We start from the raw sequence: 6000 nt of genomic DNA on the forward strand, positions 1-6000 counted from the left end.
TGCGTAAACAACGACAGTAATGGTGTGATGACGTTGATGCAGGGTTGTGTTCCAACAAAACAACTACATGTGTTCTTGCTCTAGTTCCTCAACGGCACAGCTAGGAGAGATAGTCCAAGACTCTCTTTGAGTCATAAAAGTGCATTGAAATGCCTTAAGAACTGTGCACACTTTGGAGAGGTGTGTGGCTACTTGGAGACACCAGCTTGTCCTTTCACTCAAATCTTTGTTATTAGTTTGTCTAATGTTGCACCTACCCCACATTTTCAAGGAATATTTTTATCATGTTACTGAATGTATCCAGATCATTTTCAGATTTCGTTATCAACAAATGCAGCAAAAAATATGGTAAACATAAAATGACCATAAAGTCAACAGTGTAATATTTGGATTCAGTCTTGTGTCAAGTGAACTATCGCTTTTGGTCGAAAAATGTTCCAATAATCTCCAAACTATTCCCTTTCAATTGCTACCATGCTTATACATACGTTTTTCGTATTTCTTCTGTACTAAACATTTTAATGTAGCCCTATCCATATAGGCCAATTCCCATGAGTGTAAAGGGTTCAAATGTATAATTAATTGTCAACTATAGTATTATAGGCCTACTTTCACTTTTCAGTCCTTATTTCCTTAAATAGAGATCCAAACCATGTGCATTTATGTGCCTTTGTATATGTGTGTCAGATAATATTTTGTGTGCTTCCTGCGTGTGTGTCTAGTATGTACTGTAGAACTATCTGTATTAGAGGGCGAAGAGAAAGGGTCTGTCACGTGCTGAGTCAAGTCGAGCAACTTAAAGGCCAGTGCACTCAAAATCGACATTTCCCTATGTTTTATATATATTTCCACACTATGAGGTTGGAATAATTCTGTAAAATTGTGAAAATTATGAATAATACCGTTTTAGTGTAAGAGCTGTTAAAAAGATCACCTGAAATTTCAGCCTGTTTTGGTGGGATGGAGTTTTGGCCTGCCTGGCGACATCAACAGGCAATATAAGTTAAGAGTTTCAATCATCCTCTCTGCCAATAAAAGCAGGTTACATAACCCTCTCATTAGGCTCGTCCAATTAGGCCTTCACTCAGACCACTACCAGACAGTACCTAGCAAAATTCCTGCTTGAGAAATTGCTCTTTGCACAGAATTTTTACAATTTTAATTGGGAAAAAATAACAGTAAAATACTTCATTGTTAACCCGAAATGATTTGATATTCAGATCAAAATGGCTGCATTGGGCCTTTAACCGTTAAGACAGGGACAAAGCCAGGCCTGCGCAATGCATGCTGGGAAGTTTGGCTGCCAGAGAAAGTGCCCAAGTTCCAGCCAGCGTGGCTGAAACCCTTGCTAAGGCTGAAAATGAAGTTTGAGAGTGGAAATGAGAGGAGCAACAAAAGAGAGAAAGCGAGAGAGAGAGAGAGAGAGAGCTAAAGTGCTCATGGCTGTAGGCTCAGTGTGCTCTTAAAGAGATATTACCACAACATTCCTGAAGCATTGAGAAAGAATGGGACAGTACAGTATAGCACAACTTAGCAGTATAGACAGCATTTAGAATCTTGGTTTACTGCTTTTGTTGGGGTATATTTTTGATAGGGACATTTTCACTATTCAAGATTAAATAAGAATGTACAATGTAACACATTGTTTCATAGGACTGATTACTTTTATACCTGAAGATGCACGAGTTGACAGATTTGCACAAATAATTGTCAATGTTATGTGCAATGTTAAGCATTAATGTGACAAGCTACGGGGAAGGTTTTAGCACAATTCATTTTGAATTAGTTTCCAAATCTAATGCTTGTATAACATACACAAACAGTCAACAATGTAACAACCTTTAATTCAAGTCATATACAAGTTATTCAAATGTTCACAATAAAGTTCAAACATGTAATAATAATGTAATTCCATTTAATAATGTCTCCTATCAACAAAAAGATCCCAAAACATTCTCTCCCACTTTCAAGATAAAAGTGGAAGTTGAATTTGAATTTGGATTTGGAAGTTGAACTTCCATCACAGGTTGTGATAAAAAACAGAAGTCATTTAAACCATGATCACAACAGATCAACTTTTTCCACATAGAATACACTGTACGGTATTCTATTTTATTATCAGTATTGTATTATAATAAAAAATATACTATATAGTTTTGTCTGCGTTCTTAAGGGCCTTCATTTGTCTGTCAGAATAGTGTGGCCGATCCATTAGAAGGAGTGTGGAGACGTGGACGTTGAGCTGTGTGTGTAATGATGGGAGCGGCAGAGAGAGGAGGCTGAATAGAGAGACTGGCACCTCTGTGGCAGTCAGGCAAGGCAGCCTGGTAAGACTCTCTCTCTTAGTCTCCAGACTCTTTAGCCCCCCGTTTGGCTCTCACACATTGTGCCATTCAGCCCCAGACCGTATATTCACCCTGTTCTGAGACTGGGCAGCCTGCTATTGTGCGAGTGAGCTAATTTGAATAGCCTTCAGTATTTTGTGTGAGCAAGTCAGCTCTATTTGCATTTGTTCCAGTCACAAAGGTTTACAGGTCAATTGAGGCAGGCTGGAAAAATCGTACATGCCAAGGAGAGTGTTTTTCTTCTTCTCTCTTTCTCTCGCTCTCTCCAACTCTCTCTCTTTCTCTCGCTCTCTCCCTCTCTCTCTCTTTTTCTCGCTCATTCTTTTTTCCTCTTCCTCATCTTCTATGGTTGTCAGGTACCTCATTATGCAAACTTCACCCCCCTCCCTCCCTCCCTCAGACACAAACACAAACACACTCTCCCTCTCGCTGTTGATTATATGGTGCTAAGGGTCTGAAATACCTTTGTTGGCATCCAGAGTGCCAGCTGGGGATCAGATAGTGGAGAGAGGGGTGTGTGGTGTGCCAGCCTTTCATTCTTGCCCTGTTGACTGAACGAACGACAGACAGACAGGCATGACAGACAGACCAGCTGGACAGACAGGACAGACAGACAGGGGGATGGGCAAACAGACAGGCAGGCGGACAGACAGCAGATGGACAGACATAAAGGACTTACAGGCAGACAGAAAGACAGACAGACAGACAGACAAAGAGACATGGTTGGTAAGGGATGCTGGTGCCAGGCCAGCAAACCAGGACAGCACTCAGACAAAACACACTTCATCACTTTAGCTTACCTCTTTGGGCTCTTCATTGTGTTTTGTGTGTGTGTGTGTGTGTGTGTGTGTGTGTGTGTGTGTGTGTGTGTGTGTGTGTGTGTGTGTGTGTGTGTGTGTGTGTGTGTGTGTGTGTGTGTGTGTGTGTGTGTGTGTGTGTGTGCGCATTCGTACGTGTGTGCCGCCCGTGCGCATGGGGTTGCCAGTCACAGATACAATGTTTGAGCGTGGTCGGGACCTCATATGCGAGGGTTAATATGTTTGTGTGGGTGTGTTCTCCATCTGTCTGCTGTAGTCCAGGCCCATAGTCCAGAGTGAAGAAGCACTGTGCTCTGTATCACATGGTGTGCCGACAGGATAGGGCTGTGTTTGTCTCTAACACTGTGCTGTGCAACTTGTGTTCTGTGTGTGTGTTCTGTACCTCTTTGGGCTCTTCATTATGTTTTGTGTGTGTGTGTGCGTGTGCGTGTGTGTATGTGAGTTGGTCAGTGGTTGGATGATGCTGAGAGGGTGGGCATAGCACAGGGAGGATGTGATGTCTGTGTAACAGTGGGAGCTACCCCATCTCTTGGGAGAATAATGAGTACCTTTCTTAGAACAAAACACTCTTTACAGACTGACATGGGACCAGAATCTTCTATGTGGTAATATTCTGAGGCTCGACAGTAACTCAGTTGAAATAGAATATGTAAAAAGACTGGAGGACCATTCACATGTCATACCTCCATTACCCAAAATCAAATCAAATGTTATTTTTCACATGGTTCGTAAACAACAGGTGTAGACTAACACTGAAATGCGTACATACGGGTCCGTTTCCAATGATGAAGAGTTAAAGGTGAAAAAGTAATAAAATAAAAATAGAAATAGTGACACAAGGAATAAATAAACAGTGAATAACGAATAACAGTTATGAGTAAATATAAAATGGCAGTAATGATCAATTAGCTGAAATAGAAACTATTGAATCTGAAACACTGGGAATTACTATCAGAACCCAAATTACTCAATCAAAGATTCTCACGCTTCTATGAAGAACTGTAAACCTCTGATTGTAGATCTACACCAAGTCAGACTACTGTAAGACCTTTCTAAAATAATTAAGAACTCCTCTTCTCTCAACAGAGGAAGCCACCTCACTGGGAGGCATTGGACAGAATGAACAAAGGCAAATCACCTGGATGGGACAGTATTCTTCAATTAGGTCTACTATTGCTCAACATTAATAATACAGCCGTTCACAAAGTTTAATTTAGGAGAGATGTGAATACAATACTAATTTAGCTTTTGTAAAAAAAAGTGAAGAATGCCACCCAGTGTTCTCACTATTGCCCCCTATCTTTGATGAACACAGATATTAAAACATTAAACTGTTTTCCAATATATAGTCGTCCCATCTCGAGAGGGCTGTATTATATCTCAATGCAGAAAAAGCTTTCGTTAGACTAGAATGGTCATATCTCTGATTTATCTTGGAACATGTGGGAATTGGCTCCAATTTCATTAATATGATAAAAATACTATATGCCAATCCCTTGGCCATAGTTATAACAGGCACTATCTGCTCTGAACCATTCACAATCACTAGAAGCAGCAGACATGGTGATCCAATTTCACTTCTGCTATTCTTATTATCCATGGAACCCCTGGCCCAGGCATTTAGTCAATCGAAGGAAATAACACAAATGTCTCTTAAATCTACTCATCACTTCATCTCATTATACGCAGACAATCTTTTACTATTTTTTTTGTTTTGTTTTGTTTTAATTTCACCTTTTATTTAACCAGGTAGGCTAGTTGAGAACTATCATTTGCAACTGCGACCAGGCCAAGATAAAGCAAAACAGTTTGACACATACAACAACACAGAGTTACACATGGAATTAAACAAACATACACTCAATAATACAGCAGAAAAATATATATACAGTGAGTGCAAATGAGGTAGGATAAGAGAGGTAAGGCAACAAATAGGCCATGGTGGCGAAGTAATTACAATATAGCAATTAAACACTGGAATGGTAGAATGTGCAGAAGATGAATGCAAGAAGAGATACTGGTGTGCAAAGGAGGGACAAAAATAAATAAATACAGTATGGGGATGAGGTAGATTGGATGGTCTATTTACAGATGAGCTATGCACAGGTGCAGTGATCTGTGAGCTGCTCTGACAGCTGGTGCTTAAAGCTTGTGAGGGAGGTAAGAGTCTCCAGCTTTAGTGATTTTTGCAGTTTGTTCCAGTCATTGGCAGCAGAGAACTGGAAGGAGAGGTGGCCGAAGGAAGAATTGGCTTTAGGGGTGACCAGTGAGATATACCTGCTGGAGCGCGTGCTACGGGTGGGTGCTGCTATGATGACCAGTGAGCTGAGATAAGACGGGTTGTTACCTAGCAGAGACTTGTAGATGACCTGACTTGCCGACGAGTATGAAGCGAGGGCCAGCCAACGAGAGCGTACAGGTCGCAGTGGTGGGTAGTATATGGGGCTTTGGTGACAAAACGGATGGCACTGTGATAGACTGCATCCAATTTATTGAGTAGGGTATTGGAGGCTATTTTGTAAATTACATCGCTGAAGTCGAGGATCGGTAGGATAGTCAGTTTTACGAGGGTATGTTTGGCAGCATGAGTGAAGATAATAAGAAGATAATAACCCCATTGTTTTCCCTAATATCTCCATAGTAACCCCAGTGTTTTCCCTAATATCCCCCTAGTAACCCCAGTGTTTCTCCTAATATCCCCCTAGTAACCCCAGCGTTTTCCCTAATATCCTCCTAATAACCCCAGTGTTTCCGCTAATATCCCCCTAGTAACCCCAGTGTTTTCCCTAGTAACCCCAGTGGTTTCCCCCTAAGTATCCCCACTAATAACCCCCTAG

Source organism: Oncorhynchus kisutch, linkage group LG10 (genome assembly GCF_002021735.2).
Source record: "Oncorhynchus kisutch isolate 150728-3 linkage group LG10, Okis_V2, whole genome shotgun sequence".
Lineage (NCBI taxonomy): Eukaryota > Metazoa > Chordata > Actinopteri > Salmoniformes > Salmonidae > Oncorhynchus > Oncorhynchus kisutch.